General features: G+C 43.9%; 1 protein-coding gene across 1 annotated transcript in view; it reads right to left on the bottom strand.

Annotated features, from left to right (window-relative positions):
• Positions 1–18543, bottom strand: part of SUPT6H (SPT6 homolog, histone chaperone and transcription elongation factor) — a 2620423-nt gene that overhangs the window by 523012 nt on the left and 2078868 nt on the right. The window lies entirely within an intron of this gene.

The raw sequence follows: 18543 nt of genomic DNA, 5'->3' as shown, positions 1-18543 counted from the left end.
ACTGTATAGCAATATAGACGCCTCATGATGCCATGCAATGGCACAGTGTCTGTACTTCATACTGTATAGCAATGTAGACGGCTCACACTACCCTTCAATGCTCATGCACATTTGCTAAACATGCATTCTATCTGTAGGGCATACAGACAACACCGCAATGTGATGCCCATTACGATGCTGTACATGTGTCAGGACACCATTGTGTCAGACATGTATGCATGTTAATGCACACGTCAGGAGATTACATGTCAAGGTCACATCAGCCATGTGTACTGTTATCCTGTTCTGGTCCACATGGTGTATCACGGGGATGGATGCATACTACCCATGATTGTGTGAACTGCATGGCTACTGATATGACACATGCTTGCTGCCGTCTGCTGTATCACAGGCATGCTGCATGCCGTCTGTCAAATCACATGCATGGTGTGTGTGTGTGTGTGTGTGTGTGTGTGTGTGTGTGTGTGTGTGTGTGTGTGTGTGTGTGTGTGTGTGTGTTTGTCTACTGTAATTTAGTGTCTTTCTTTGCATTCACAGGCGATGTAGGTGTGTTACCCTCCTGCGGTCCGTCTGATGTTAGTGTCCCCACAGATACTAGCAGTGATGAACATATGCATGAGGTACAGGCAGAGTTGTCGGGGCAGAATCTGTGCCAATGATTGCCATCCCAGCTATGTCCCCCTCTTCCCCGCACACAATTCTGCTGCCAACACATACCGCATCACCAGTGGCCATAGAAGGACAGTCAGCATCTGTTAGCGTGGAACAGGAACATGTGGTGGCTACAGAAGCTGTCTCTCCACACTATGGTGTCAGTGTAATGACTGCAGATGTGCCACACAGGCATGTGGCCGGTGCTGCTTGTAGGAGGACCTCTGGCAAACATGCACCTGCAGGACAGAGCGCAGCAGCTGGTATCACCAGATGCATGTTCCAGACTGTAATGGCGGCACAGGCACGTGCTGAACGGCAGAACAGAGAAGGGCAGAGGCTGCAGAGGGCTGCTATCCGTACCCTAAATGACAACATCCAGGCATTGGCAAATGCTCAACAGCAGATTGCTGATGTTCTGGACAGGCGATTGGGTGACATGGTCGGAATCCTTGACCGTGGCATGGCAAACCGCGAGCGTGAGCTGTCTGTGCTAGAACATCTGGTAGGAGTGATGTGTAGGCCACGTGGACGTAGGCCAGCTACACCACCCAGTGCAGGTCAATGTGAGCGTGCCACCTCACATGCCCGCTCCCATAGTGCCGGTAGCAGTGGCAGTGCAGCTGGTGCTGCGCTGTCCAGACCTGGACACAGCAGGCCACGTGGACGTGGCCCTGGACATTCCTAGCGGGGACACGGTTCCAGTGGACATGTGTCGTCGGACAGTAGCCAATCTGTACCTCCGCCTGGTACTGCCTGTGCAGCCCCTGGCAGGCACAGGTCACGTGGCCATGGCTGGACACAATGAGCTGTACAACCTGGTCTGTATAATCTGGAGCTGTCAATAATACCCGTGTAGGCCTCACAAAAGGCAGAACTGTGTGCACACATACACGCACATAGCAAACACATCTGTAGGGCACCACAACACCCACATGCATACTGAACAGACATGTCCAATCATATCACCGGCCCTTACCCACACACATGATGTCATCCATTGGTGCAGCCTATGCCCCTAGCAAACATTATCACCCTGTGCATATGATGAAGCCTGTGCCGCATCCCTGTCATCCACACCATCGGTGCAGGGACATGCTCAAATGATCTGATACACAGGGTGAACAGAATAGTGAGAGAAGTGTATATTACATTAGTTGTGTACTATTAACACACACCAGACATACCATGTAGTTCAGGTTTAGCAGGCACTGTTATATGTTCACAGTATGTGTCTCGGTAACAACAGTAACAGCATGTTGGCAATGATGCCCTGGTTCCCTCCTTATGGTCTACTTGCATGTGCCTACAGGTAGCAGTGTTTGCAGTCTCCCATGTGTAACTGTGGAGTACTCACAGGCATGTATGGCAATATCAGCATGCTGTACGTAGCCTCAACCTGACTGTTGGAAAGGCTAACATACCACAGATGTCCACACATATATTGATCCAGTAGCATGTGGGCAGTTTAATAGCTTACAGTGGCTAGAGACGTGACATCCATACCAGGTCACATCACAGGTATGCTGACATGGTGCAGGGGTTTCACATAGCGGTCTGGTCGATAACGTTAGAGGCCACTTGATAGCATGAGGCCTCACTGTGTAGCAGTAATACCCTGTCACATTACAGGAACATGCCCACAACTCACGGGGTCAACAACACTATAACGCACACCCCATAGTGTTGAGGTGAGGACCCCTGCCTATGTGGTCATCACCCTCACAGTACTGTGCACCCACACAATGCGACACAGAGTAAGAACATGTACAGGTAGCCAGTACGACTGAGACCGATGGCATCAACAGGGTAGTAGACTGCATCACCATGAGGGGTTAGGGATCCTGTGTGTTCTGTATGGTAGCATACACCCTCACTCCATGCACCAGACAGCCATACATACATACACACACACACACACACACACACACACACACACACACACACACACACTGTGGAGACCACAAATGTCATACGGATAGCTGATGTGTGTGATGCACACACCACCCCTACCTACGTCATGCTTTCCACACTGCAGTATGTACAGATCTCTACAACAGTGTACAGGGGTGTGTAACAATTGGGATGTATTCCCCACCATATGTGTCATATATGGTCACACAAGCAAACACACACGGCAGTACTGTGAATGATACATCTGCTATATGATGACATGTCTGACAGACATGCAGCAGTATTGGCCACATTATGTGTACCAACGCTACGTCCGTCAATTGTGCTGCTATATGCACACGGGAGGATGTAAGTGTTACAGGTGTCAAGTGACATACAGTCAGTAACACCTGACCACTGTGTAGGTTTTATGTCTTCACCGTCAAGTAACAGTAACATAGCATACTGTTTTAACATGTAATGGTAGGATGGCGTGTGACATCTGTGAGCCGTCCCCGGCAGACATCCATCTGCATAGGTGGATCACCACTTTATGTACACACATCCATCAATACCTGATGTACATCCTACCGTACTGTCAGTATGTCACCATATACAGGTGTCAATGATGGGGCTGCATTGCAACTGCATGTTGTAGTTAGGCACAGATGAGTTACATACATCAGCTACTGCACATGCGTGGTAGCTGCATGCGCACTACAAGTTGTACATGTGTGTTGGTCCTACATGCCTGTCATGTAGCCATGTTTGTATGCACTGCAACTGGTGGACATGTGTGATGACATACATAACACATGGACTGTTGTATGATATGATGGGTGTCATGGGTAATTAGTACAGAGGGAATGTGTCCTCGGTCAACATTGCTACCTCATGTACTGCTAGCATTCAACAGCCATGGACCCACCTTCCATTTGCGTGCGTGTGATTGCTGTAGCTACTTGTCTGCACGGAGGACAGCAAAAACTATGCTATGTACATATGTGTTGTGTGTGTGGTCCATGCACATATCCACTGCGATTACATGTATGTCATATCCAAACATGTGTGTTCTTGGGTGTACAGCGACAGTCATCTGTCACAGCTGTGCAAGACTCAGGGCCCCTGGTATGTGTCGAGCAGACCTGGTTATTACAGTGGTATCACTGCAATGCATAACACATGATGGAACCCTGTCAGTACATGTGTAGTCTGCACAGTTGCTGTAGACCTATGTACAGTCCACTGATCATGAGTCACGCAGTGTTGTGGTAATGTATGGCTGTGTATTGCTTGTCCAACGACATGGTGATGTCTGAGGGCTACATTATAGACTGAGGTGTGTACCTCTGTGATCTGCACCTGAGACATCTGTGATGGCTCCTGAGTGTGCACTGGTCAGTACATGTGAGTGGCCTTCATGTACGGGGGGGGACAGTAACACCATACTGTGCCCTTCCGTGTTTAGAATCCGTGTGCATGCAAGACGGCCCTTTGCACTGCTAAGTGTGTGAGCATGCCCAGTACGCCATTGTGTAGATGGACATAAAGTACATCCCAAACTGCGCCCTTCTGTGTTTAGAATCAGTGTGCACGCAAGACGGCCCTTTGCAACTGCTGTGTGAGCATGCCCAGTACGCCGTTGTGTAGATGGACACACAGTACATTCCAAACTGCGCCCTTCTGTGTTTAGAATCCGTGTACATGCAAGACAGCCCTTTGCAACTGCTAAGTGTGTGAGCATGCCCAGTACACCGTTGTGTAGATGGACACACAGTACATTCCAAACTGCTCCCTTCCATGTTTAGAATCCATGTGCATGCAAGACGGCACTTTGCAACTGCTAAGTGTGTGAGCATGCCCAGTACGCCGTTGTGTAGATGGACACACAGTACATTCCAAATGGACATGTGATACTAAGCGTGTGGGCATGCCCAGTGACACCTGGTGTCGGTGATGTGCCTCTGTGTATGGGCATGACCAGTGACATCCTGTACAGCAATGGTGGTCATCCAGGCAACAGATGTCCATTTACAACGTCATGATGGATGCCTACACTGAACACACTGGTTGACTGTCTTGAAGGGAGTACTGTCAGTGGCGCGTCCCGTATCTATGTAGTGTTGTTGTAGTGCTCCGTAGATATTTAGTTGCCCCGATCACACGACTGCCGTGGTATGTGTCTACGTCTACCTTGGGACAGTAATATGGTTTTCAGACTGCTCACTCTCTATACATTCTATATCGGCGTCCTTGCCTTTGCGGATGATGTCATCCACCTAGAAGTATGCCTCTGGGAGTGCTGTGTTCAGTAATCTCGGTAGCGTGTTCTGTAACTGCATAATGCTGTAGTGTGATAAGGTAGTTAGGTGTATGTTCGACTCCCAGCCCTGCCAGGTGTGTGTGTGTGTGTGTGTGTGTGTGTGTGTGTGTGTGTGTGTGTGTGTGTGTGTGTGTGTGTGTGTTTCCAGCTGCCTGGGGACACAGTAATGCTTTTAGATGGCTGACACCACATACATTCCCTATCGGCGTCTTTGCCTTTGCGGATGTCACCCACCTAGAAGTATGCCTCTGGGAGTGCTGTGTTCAGTAATCTCGGTAGCGCGTTCTGTAACTGCGTAATGCTGTAGTGTGATAAAGTAGTTAGGTGTATGTTCGACTCCCAGCCCTGCCAGATGTGTGTGTGTGTGTGTGTGTGTGTGTGTGTGTGTGTGTGTGTGTGTGTGTGTGTGTGTTTCCAGCTGCTTGGGACAGAGTAATGCTTTTAGACGGCTCACACCACATACATTCCCTATCGGCGTCTTTGCCTTTGTGGATGATGTCACCCACCTAGAAGTATGCCTCTGGGAGTGCTGTGTTCAGTAATTTCGGTAGCACGTTCTGTAACTGCGTATTGTTGTAGTGTGATAAGGTAGTTAGGTGTATGTTTGACTCCCAGCCCTGCCAGGTGTGTGTGTTTCCAGCTGCCTGGGGACAGAGTAATGCTTTTAGACAGCTCACACCACCTCCATTCCCTACTGGCATCTTTGCCTTTGCAGATGATGTCACCTACCTAGAAGTATGCCTCTGGGAGTGCTGTGTTCAGTAATCTCGGTAGCGCTTTCTGTAACTGCGTATTGCTGTAGTGTGATAAGGTAGTTAGGTATATGTTCGACTCTCAGCCCTGCCAGGTGTGTCAGGTGTGTGTGTGTGTGTGTGTGTGTGTGTGTGTGTGTGTGTGTGTGTGTGTGTGTGTGTGTGTGTGTGTGTGTGTGTGTGTGTGCGCGCGTGCGTTTCCAGCTGCCTGGGGACAGACTAATGCTTTTAGACAGCTCACACCACATACATTCCCTATCGGCGTCTTTGCCTTTGCGGATGATGTCATCCACCTAGAAGTATGCCTGTGGGAGTGCGGTGATACCGGAACTCAGTAGCATGTTCTGTTACTGCATAACGCTGTAGTGTGGTAGACTAGACAGGTAGATGCTCAATTCCAGGGAATGGCAGGTGTGTGTTTGGCAGTTATACCGTATGTGTTGGTATCTGTGGGCGGCTAGCTGCAGGATGTGTCCAGTTTGTTTTGTTGCTGACCTATTTAATTTCCACAGCCCGCACATTCTGCCAAGACACTGGGTTGTCAACACATACAGTCGCCAATAGGTCTGGTGAGTAACTGTCAGCAGCCCTACTCTTACCCTTGCTACGATCTGACCCGTGTGACGCAACATAACACACGTGCCTTGATATTAACAACACTACATGATGCAGGTGGCACATGTAGTTTCCTTTCCATTCCTGTCTAATGCATTGCTGTCATGTGGTTCGCTGTTGTGACATAAATGCCATATCTTCATATGTGTACATGTGTGTATGTATATATACATATATATATGTCCATGTATATATGTCTACAAATAATACATGTGATATATGTAGATGTAGAGTTGGACATACATGTGAACATATGTCTGGGGACTTCAGCACTATTGACTATTTGTGCCGGATGATCTGCACGTGATAACCTGGGATCTATGTATATCTGCCATGGCGTGGTGTTAATGCACATCGTCTGTGGTGAGCAGGGCCATGGGTTGTAGTCGTGTATACACCAGTTATTTTGTTGCTGGGAAGACCATGGGACATCGAATATGGTGATGGTAAGGCACCTGTTGCCAGTTGTGTGTGGATCTGAGTGACACTGAGCAGTGGTTAATATGTTGGAGGTTTGGTATGGGTCATATAACTATTCATTAGAAGACTATACTATGCAGATGAGGTTGACTATGGTGTATCACATTTATCACCAGGGTGTGCTGCTGGTCCCTGGAGTGTATGTGTGTAGTCAGCCAGGTGCAGGTCTCGCATATAGTTGACAGCATGGGAGGGGGTCAGGCATATTGTACGTACATTGCAGAGCTGTGCCTCGGGACTGCTCCTGCCTTAGCAAGCCTAAGCTAGGGGTGTGTCTATACCTGCCTGGTGACGTTGGGAGGGATGACAGCAGTGGTGGGGTAGTCAGGGTGTCCAGGCTGCACAAACAGGTGTTGATCAGCACAATCAGCTGATGACATGGCCAGCCCGCACATAAACAGTACATTACTGCGAGCAAGCAGCATACACACATGTTTTATCCACACTCTACACCACCAGTGTATACCTGCAGGGACATTTCACGACACAGTCCAACCAAATGACACAGGCTGCAGCAGGCAACATATACCAACATGTGCAGGGGGCTGGGGCAGTGCGGATGTGTATGCTGCCAAACAACCCTTAATGGGGTGACATAAGACTTTATAGACCGAGGGTGACTTACCAGGGTCTACATGGGCTGGGGATGTTGCAGCACTATGGGGTGGACAGAGACCTCTTGTTGACCTGTGCCTAACACATCACACAGGCCGAGGGGAATGCATCACAGTGGATACCATGGGATGTGTTGTCCTGAGTGTACTAGCCACAGGTACCTCACACAGCACAACTGGGGATATCATGGGTATCTCACAGGCATCTGCATCCAGAATATTGCACTAGTTCACAGATGCCATGTCAACACATGCTAGTGAGCACGTACAGGTCCTCTAAATAGACAATAATGGTGTCACTGTCAGAATATTCCAAACTATTATAAACACACCAAAAAGTTTATTATAAAGCTTTCGGGTCTCACACCCTTCGTCAGTACAAATAAAACGAGCACATTCAGCATTTAAATAGGAGATTAAAATCAAGTCACATGCTTCAGCCCACCCCTTCACTCATTCAACAATCAATTCTTAAAAAAACATGCATAAAAAACTTTTAAAACACATTTAAATATACAAAAATGAAGTATTCACTTATTAAACATTTCTAATATCAATTCAGTTGTACAGCAAAGCAAATAAATATTATATTTACATTTTATAGCAGTTCACAACTTCTCTCTACGTCTTTTAATCAAAACTGGCTTTAAACTAATGGCATTATTCAAACCAGGAAAACAGTCTGCCTGCAATCTAACTATCCATTCAAACTCTAAGTTCTAATAAATTATTCATATCCCCTTTTCTTAAACCCGTTCGTACTATATCCAATATCCTAAATTTAAAAGTATGCTGCTCTCCCTCGTCTTGAATATGCTTACTTAGTGCATTTGTTATAACACTCCTTCTCATATCAGATTTATGCTCTATAATCCTTTCCTTAAGCTTCCTAGTTGTCTTACCTACATAGAACGATGAACATAATGTGCAAGTTGCCAAATATACCACTTGCACCATATTAGTCAATGCTTTCATTGTGAATACTTCTCCCGTAGTGAGGTGTTTAAAGTAATCTGTACCTTCATACAGGTCATTACAATAGGAATAATTGTAGCATTTTCTTGTTCCTGTTGTTGTCTCTAATTTCACTGTATTTAATTTAAAATCTTTATAACATAATTTTTGTTTTAATGTTTGTGAATTCCTATATGCATATCTTGGCCTTTCTCCCACTATTTTAACTATTTCTGGCATGTTGCTAACACATATGCAAACCTAGTTTTGTATGAATGGGAGAAGGAGGCAATACTGAATAAAGATCTTCAATTAAATGAGAAAATACTTCCCTATAAGAGGTTTGTAGATGATCGTTTCTTGTTGTGGGGTGGTTCTCAATTAGAGTTAAATGAATATTTACAATATCTAAATACATCAACACATTTTTTGAAATTTAAAATGGAGGCATCAAATATTAACATAAATTATTTGGATGTGCGTTTGTTTAAAAATGGTAGTCTATTAGAATCCACAGTACATAGGAAAGAAGTAGATGCCTCAAGATATATAAATAGAAGTAGTATGCATGCCCCCCACACTTTTAAGGGAATAATTAAGGCGCAATTTATAAGAATAAGTAAATTGAATACAGTTGAGGGTTACTTTAAAGAACAAGTAAATAACATGAAGCAAGAATTTTATAATAATGGTTATTCTGAATGAATTATAAATATGGCATATGAAGAGGTGTTAAAAGAAAGGGCTGATAGATACAGGCCAATATTAAGAGGGGGACTTATAAAAAAATCAGGAAAATATAAATAAGGGTAATAATGTGGTTAGATACCTCACTACTTATAATCTGAATACTTATAATGTTTGTAGAATAATAGAAAGACATTGGCCTATATTAATGGCCATGCCAGAAATAGTTAAAATAGTGGGAGAAAGGCCAAGATATGCATATAGGAATTCACAAACATTAAAACAAAAATTATGTTACAAAGATTTTAAATTAAATACAGTGAAATTAGAGACAACAACAGGAACAAGAAAATGCTAGAATTGTTCCTGTTGTAATGACCTGTATGAAGGTACAGATTACTTTAAACACCCCACTACGGGAGAAGTATTCACAATGAAAGCATTGACAAATTGTAATATGGTACAAGTGGTATATTTGGCAACTTGCACATTATGTTCATCGTTCTATGTAGGTAAGACAACTAGGAAGCTTAAGGAAAGGATTATAGAGCATAAATCTGATATGAGAAGGAGTGTTATAACAAATGCACTAAGTAAGCATATTCAAGACAAGGGAGAGCAGCATACTTTTAAATTTAGGATATTGGATATAGTACGAACGGGTTTAAGAAAAGGGATATGAATAATTTATTTGAACTTAAAGAGTTTGAATGGATAGTTAGATTGCAGGCAGACTGTTTTCCTGGTTTGAATAATGCCATTAGTTTAAAGCCAGTTTTGATTAAAAGACGTAGAGAGAAGTTGTGAACTGCTATAAAATGTAAATATAATATTTATTTGCTTTGCTGTACAACTGAATTGATATTAGAAATGTTTAATAAGTGAATACTTCATTTTTGTATATTTAAATGTGTTTTAAAAGTTTTTTATGTATTTTTTTTAAGAATTGATTGTTGAATGAGTGAAGCATGTGACTTGATTTTAATCTCCTATTTAAATGCTGAATGTGCTCATTTTATTTACACGTACAGGTCCTCCATATACGTGATTAGTGGACCAGCAATATGAATCTGTTCAACCACATGGATGAGTACCCTGGGGTACTGGGTGCTATAGCCTGCACACATAGCACCACCCGGGGAGCAGGGTAGGGCCTACAGTCAGGGCATACCCTCCAACAGCTAGACCCTATGCGATGGCCAGGGCATGAGAATGAATGTGTGTGCTGTCTGCCCTAGAAGCTGTGATGTGTCTGATATATGTCGTCTTAACACAGCTGTAGCACACCAATGCCTATGTGGACATCCCATACAGTCTCCTAGTGGGGGATGCTAGGTAAACACTGGTGTAGTGGCTTATAACACCCATCAGCAATGCATACACACCTGAACACTCGCACCATACTGAGGTGGATGCACAGGCAAGACATATACATGTGCATGTGTTTGGGATGCTCAGTTCACAGTTCTGGTATCCGGACACATCTGTTGGGGCTCTGCAGTATTCACAAGCTACATGCATACACGTTATGTTATTTGCTATGCTACACAATGTTAACCTGCATTAATAGTTGCATCAGGAACAGCATGGGGCAGGGCCACACAGCCCAACACCACTGCCAAGGCCTGTACAGGCACAGTGTGACTTGGTGAAGGAACTACCTGAGTAGGGCACAGCCGGCAACAGCCCGTGCACAGTATGACCTGCCCTTGGCAAAGAGGCAATACACGGCATATGCACTGACACAGTAGGTACCCACGGATTTCCACTCTCTGACCCGCACACAGTACAATGGATGCCAAACATGACAGTACCTGTGCTCGGCCATGTATGGGAGGTGCACTGTGTGCATCCGATATAGGCAGCACTCCAGCACCATCCTCAAGTCCGTAACACAACCAGGGTATGTCTACTGACCTAACAAGTGGCGGTTGTATTAGAATGTGTACTTACCCATTGCTCTGGTATGTATGTGAGCATACAAGTGACTGTGGTGGCCAAATGTTAGGGCAGCAGACAGTACACATCCATAGTGGCACCATGACCTCTGTAGCACCTATGGGGGTCACCAATGGTAGCCTGTAGTACACAGGGTGTCCTACCCACTGCAGATTATGGGATGACCATCATGTGTGTACGTACAGCCCACACACGTTCCATGCAGCTAGACAGATGTGGACTAATACAGACAAATGATATACGATGGCCTATGGATATGCCCAATGACTGACCCCAACCCCGTATGACACACACAGACGACAGCAGGCCTGGCTGTTTGATGTAGGATGTGTAATTGGATGCCCAACACCACTGTGCTGGTAATTAATGCTGGAAACTGACGTACCCTGGTATCCCTCCAACCAGCAATTTAGGTAGGTCACACTGACATGGCGTACCCGGCAGACCAGTACAGTAGCAGCAGATGTGTACAACTGTTGGCTGTGCCCCCCCGTCACACCTACACATGTGAGAGTCATGTGCACCACCCAAGGTACTGTGTAGGACTGTGGTTGCATGTCCCCCCACGCTATACAGACATGTAGCAACTGTCAATGCCACATGACCATTAGCTACCCTGCAGACACAGCATGTCACCTGTCTGTGTAGAACGGGGGGGGGGGTCAGCAACATAGTACTATCTGGACATGTGACACATGCAATACAGTTGACCATACTTTGCATGTTCACACACATGATGCTATTGTCAGTCTACAACATGCGCAACAGTCATACTGGGCATGCTCACACACTGAAACACAGGACGGCCAGGCATGCACACACCAGTGGTCCGGACATATCTGCCAGTACATTGCTATACTGTTGGATGTCTGCACTGTATGGTGCTTGCGGTCTACTGTCTGTACATATGCCATGGTCTACTGTTCATTCACATGAGCTATGTGCGCAGGGTACTTTTACCATCACGTGTATAGGGCGGTTCTTTGTTTGCGGACAGGCCGACGCCTTTGGATACAAAACGGGTAAGGCACAGTCCAGCAGGTGGGAGCTGTTATGCGTGGGTTTGCACAGTGTTAAGCACTGCTGACCTCTGGTCACAGCACCTTATACACGTTTACACTCCACATTTCTTTGACAGGGCAGTACTGGCATACTGGTAGACAAAAACGCTTACAGCTGCTTGCTCTCCGACATTTCCACTTACATCTGTCACTCACGCTGGGTGTGTGTGATCCCTTGTGATGCGTATTACATCAGACTACATGACTACAGTATCGGGTATGCGTAACCATTTTGCGACGGCAGCCGTTCGACTGTACGGACTCGGCAGCCTGTCCAGTGACGTAATCATATTATATGCATGTTCCTCATAAGATCTGCTCCCATCTGCCTGATACATGGGAACCGATACTCTGCAATGCTGACATGTGACTTGGGTTTGTTAACGCAGCTGTCTGCCAAGTCATGCTACCACATACCAACTGCACATTGACCACCTTTCAGATTGCATGATGGGAGACTGTAGGAGTGACACCTTTCCCACTTTGCATGGGACAGTCCCTCATCACACATCACATGTGACAATACCAGAACTCTCCACCAATCGGGGACACATTTCTGCAGAATCAGGGAAGGTCATAAAAAACAGGGACACTTTTACAAAAGTAGTGCTATTAACTTGACACATTGACAGAATCAGAGCATATGACATAATACACATATTCTGATGTAACAGTTGTTTATAACTCTTACTTATTGTCATTAGTCAATAAGTGTAATTCACCACCTTTCCTTCAACGGCCACTATATTTAGGAGGGATTAAGGACGACACAGACTTTCAGTCAAACTCAGGGACGTACCTGACATTCAGGGTCAGTTGAGTGGTATAGGTTCATAGGTGTGTACTAGGCTAATGGCCCTGAGGCCTTTACAAGCCTAGCCATAGGATTACCCTGGCATAGTGCTACCTGACCTTAATTCCCAGTGCCTCTGTCGAGTAGAGCCACTGGACTTATCCCCGAGGTGAATTTTCTGTTACCCATCCACTCATCAAGATTTCTTTTGAAGAGGGTCAGTGAGGTGCTCTGCTTAACATGTATGGGAAGTCTGTACCATAGCATGGGCAGTCTCTGTGTTATGAACCTGTCCCTCCAGCATGTTCTGTTAATTGTGGTAATGAGGATGCGGTCTCTGGAGCGTGTGGTGCGGAGGGATTGGGATTTCTTTAGATGTAGCATTTCTAAAAGAGCTGAGTCAGACATGGCTTTGTAAGTCAAGCAGAGATCGCCTATAAGTAAGCAATATGAGACACAGAATAGTTGGAGTTTTTTGAGTCTGCCCCCATAGGACAAGAGTTTAAGGCCTAGGATCCTCTTTGTGAGGTACTTTTGCAGCCTCTCCAGTTGTTGCAGGTGTCTAGTGAGGTACATGCCAAATGAGGCATTGTACTCTATGATTGGCCTAATGAGGGAAGAGTAGAGGGAGACAATGACCTCTTTCTTCTTGGATGCAAAACCCTTAGTAATGAGATGTGCCACATAGAAGGACTTTCTGACCACAGTGGCAATGTGGTGATCAAGAGAGAGGTTGCTGTCAACCTGTGGTCCCAGATCTGTTATAACGCCTTCTGTATTCAGTGGAGTACCATCAATGTGGTAATTCATGGGAACTGGGTTTTTCCCAAAGGGGATGAAGACACATTTTTTGGCATTGGGCTTAAGGCCATGGTTCTGACTCCAGTCACTGGTCACAGTGAGGCCATTCTGTAGGATGTCAACATCACCTGGGAAGTTAATAATAGCTCCCAACTTGCAAATGTCTGCAAACTTTGTCAGCCAGAGTCCCTTCGTGTTGGCCTGGACATCAAAGAAGTAAATACCAAACAGGACAGGACCCAGGATCGAACCCTGTGGGACTCCACTCGTGACTAATCAGCAGTCTGACTTGGATCAGCTACTTTCACACTATGGCTTCTATCTGTGAGCCTGTTTGCAACTCATCTAGTGATATAGGGTTTGATGCCAACCTTCATGAGTTTTTCTATTATTCCTGAGTGGGGAATGGTATCAAAAGCCTTGGCCAGATCAAGGTAGGCTGTACAAACAGGCATGATCTACCCTTCACAAGACCAAACTGTGTGGGATCCAGAGTTTGGAGAGTCCCTATATACTTGTTTATTAGGTCCATGATGATGCGTTTCATAGCTTTGCATATCAGACTCGTCAAGCTAATGGGGCTATAGTTCCTAGGTTTATAGTCGCTCTTCCTTTGTGGACAGGGATGACTGTAGCAGTGTGCCATTCAGCAGGGACAAAGCCAGAGGTGAGGCTGTGATTAAACACGGCACACAGGTGAGGTGCCAGTTCACTCTGTAGTTCATGTAGAACACAACCAGGGATACTGTCAGGTCCCATAGAAGCTGTATTCTTGGCCTTGGACAGTGATGTTTTAACCTGTGCAGCAGTAATACTGGGTGTCTGGCAATCTACTGGTATTGTGACTGGCCCTTTTGGGGGGCAGAGGGGTAAAGTTGGCACTGAATCTGTCAGCCAGTATACTGGCAACATCTGTTAGCTTGGTATAGGAGGTACCATTGTGCAGTAGCTCAGAGCAAATCTGGGTATTGCCGTAGAGAGACTTTACATAACTATAGAAGGCCTTGTGGTCGTCTTTACTATCTGCTGCAATTTTGTTTTCATACCTAGCTTTAGAGGAATTGATGAGGGATCTCAACTTTTTGTTCAGGCAGATAAGGGAGTTTTTCCCAGTCTTGGGACTTCACCTTATTCTGCATCAGTTTCCTCTTTCTGTTGTAGAGTTTGTTTATGGCAGGGGACCACCAGATTGGCTTCCTTTTTTAGGAGGAGAATGTCTTGGTTCTATTAGGTATGGCGAGATCCATGCATTTAGGTATGTGTTCGTACTGTGCACTGGTGTATGATTCTGCGGTCACGAAACTATTCTCCATTTGCATGGGTGCCGTGAAGTTAGCCACCTCTGTTTTTAGGATCCCAAAGTTAGCTTTGGAGACGTTTTTCATGGTATTTACCTTTGTTGGGGGGGTGAGAGAGACGTGGATTTCCAAGGTGATTAGTTTGTGGTCGGATCTAACCAGGGAGGAGCTGACTATTGGTGTAGAACAATGGTTGCCCATGTTAGTACGGACCAGGTCAAGGATGTTGCTACCTTTGGTGGGGGTAAGAATGAGCTGGTCCAGGGCATTGGAATTAATGAACTGTCCTGATTAGGGGACCTTCTCATGTTGTAGGTGTCTGTACTGGTTGCTTGTTACAGGTCTTGTATACCTGACACGTCGATATGTCATATGTAGTAGCATAAATTAAAACGACTGAATCTTCCGCTCGGAGTTAATGCTCCGTTGTAAATAGCAAAGATAAAATAAATTAGAAAAGTACACAGGAGCAAAGCAATGAAGGAGTGTAGAAAGCTGTATCCCATAAACAAGTCCACTCGCAAAATGAAGTAGTCCAAACCTCTCGAATAAGGATATAAATATATTTATTGCATTGCAGGTTAGCGCTTTCGCTGATGAGCTTCTTCAGACCTTATACAATGAATTAACTAAAAGGCAGCTTTAAATACACAAAAAGGCGCCAAATTCAAAACCCAAAACACACCTCCTCATTAATTATTACAGTTCATATACGATGATAATCAGCTAACCATAATTAAAATTTCTATTGTTAAAATCAATACTCTAATTAATTAAAAATGTACATACTTCTTAGTTTAATATATAATATATTATTTGTAAACATGATCCAATGAATGCGAAGAAATATATTCATACAAAAATATAAATATAGGTAAAAAAAATACATATATGACTAATATTCATGTTAAAATACATTTAATTTCTCTGCAATTAATATAAATCAAATGCAACACTATTATATTGACAAAGAAATGCATCAAAAATGCATCATTAAAATATGTACCATTATTTATTATGTTTCAGCCTTCTCAATTTTAATAGTGGTTTCAAAGGGACCTTACCATTAAGTCCCGGTGGCATGTCAGACCTGAATTTAATGATCCATTGTGTCTCCCTAGCCTCTGTATAGCTGTCAATATCACCTCTCCTATGTGTGGTGTAAATCTGTTCCAAGATCCTAAAGGCAAAGGAGTGATTTATACCTTCATCATGAACATGCTTCGCCAGTGCATTGTGCAAGTTTCCTTTTCTAATATGGTAAATGTGTTCACGAATCCTGTCTCTAAGACAGCGATTCGTTTTTCCTACGTAGAATGCTTGGCAAATATCACACAATGCCATATATACCACATTCCTAGTCATACAATTCCCACCTGCCCTTATTGTAAAATTACCTAGGCCTGATGGGTGTATGAATGTGGATTCTGTTGAAATATAAGAACAGAAATTACAGGCTGTTCAGGTTCTTTTTATTCTTATAGACAAACTTGGGTTTGTCTCCAGTAATTCTTTTAATTTTCGGGTCCACTGATAAAACGTGCCAATGCTTAGTGAATATATCTTTAATTGGACCTATGTCTTTAGTGTGAACAATTCAAGGGCAGCTGCCATACGGGAGTCTCCACAGTCAGAAGCAGTAGTTAGGAGAAAAATTATGAATCAGTCTATGGTGAGAGTGAACACAGACACCAATATTGATAGTAATAATACTACCAGTCCAGTAGGCTTGAGTTTTGAACAAGCCTTTAACAGTAAAAACCCTTTCCCTATCAGGACACTGGTGAGAGAAGGGAGAACGCGCTCCGTCAGCAGGGGGCGCCAGAAACGGAAGATATCTATGGACAGACAGTCCAACAGGAATATAAAGAAAATGTGGGAAGGGAGGAAAATAACTTAATTTTTAATTCATCAAGTTATGAATTGAGTCAGGAAGAACTACAAGTTTTATCTAAGGGACTCACCTTCATTCCTACCACATACAGTAGATATGAAGAAACACTTAGGGACTTCAAGCTATTTATTAGAAATTTGTCTCTTAAGGTAGCATTTGATGGAGGGGAAGTTTCTTCTCATCCTTCTCTCAAGAAACCAAGTACATTTATTCCTCTGACACATCCCTTAGTTGCGGCATATAGTAAATTAGTAGAGGATGACCTTTATAAAATGAAGGGCCGTTACATAGTTAATAATAAGGACAGATGTAATTTGAATTACAAACAGAGAACAGCCTTAAATCGTCTACGTAATAGACAGGATATAGTTATTCGCCCAGCAGACAAGGGCGGAGGAATAGTAGTATTTGATAGTCACAGATACCAACATGACATGTTTATGATGTTAGGAGATGTGAGATTTTATGAATCAATTACCAATGCAAGAGTGGATTCTATAATAATGAACATACAGACTGCGTTAAGAATTCTCCATAGAGAAGCCACCATTGACCAGTCCCTATTTGACTTTTTATTTGTACAACATCCATTGATACCGGTCATTCAGGGACTTCCGAAGGTGCATAAGAACCCCACCCAACCACCAATGAGACCAATAGTGGCAGGGAGGGGGTGGTCCACTGAACCCCTGTCCATCTATATTGAAAGTCTCTTAAGACCAGTGGTAGATTCCATTTGTTATATCCTTAGGGACACTAAGCAGTTTTTGTTGGATTTATATCAACATATTGGTCCATCTTCTAATTTCGATGGAATTTTATTCGTCACCATGGACGTTCAATCATTATTTACAGTTATACCAAATATAGAAGGCATAGATATGATAGGCAGTTATTTGAGGAGACATGGTTCAACTACTAATATGAGTATTGAATTGCTCCTTAATTTGTTGGAGATAGTACTGTGTTCGAATATTTTCTGTTTTCAGGACAAAATTTTCCTTCCGCGGGATGGCGCAGCTATGGGCACTTCTTGTGCCAATAGCTACGCCAACCTTGTTATGGCTGAATGGGAAAACAGGTTCTTGTTTCAGAGTGCATTGTATAAGGAACATGTTTCCTTTTATAGGCGTTTTGTGGACGACCTTTTCCTTATTTGGAAAGGTACATCCACACAATTAGAAATGTTTATGGAAGAGATCAATGCATTCACAGAATTCTTGAGATTCACGTTTGAATGGTCTGATCATTATATCTCATTTCTGGATATCTATGTTGAGAAAATGCCTAATGGTATGATCAATACAGGACTATACCGCAAACCATGTTATAAAAACACACTGTTGCATAGATATAGTATGCATCCCGGCTATGTGTATAAAAACATAGTGAGAGGACAAGCTATATGTTTATCTAGATATACCCCTACAGATGCAACCTTTGAGAATGATTTAAACACACTCAAAGAAATGTTAAGTGAGAGATGTTATAATACAACAGATTTTGAGTCAATTACAGAAGATATGTCAGATTTAAGGGTTACAAGAGCGAAGCCCTACTTTTCTACTAACATAGAAGAACAATGTGTTAATAACATGGATGAAGTTATGATAAGTGAAGATACATGTATGATGTCTCAACAAGTGTTGTTCCCTGTGTATTACACTAAAGACATAGGTCCAATTAAAGATATATTCACTAAGCATTGGCACGTTTTATCAGTGGACCCGAAAATTAAAAGAATTACTGGAGACAAACCCAAGTTTGT

This window comes from Protopterus annectens, chromosome 13.part0 (genome assembly GCF_019279795.1).
Source record: "Protopterus annectens isolate FY-2018-M chromosome 13.part0, PAN1.0, whole genome shotgun sequence".
Taxonomy (NCBI): Eukaryota; Metazoa; Chordata; order Ceratodontiformes; family Protopteridae; genus Protopterus; species Protopterus annectens.
Note: the sequence above shows the minus strand (reverse complement) of the source record. Positions and strands in the feature narration are given on the sequence as shown.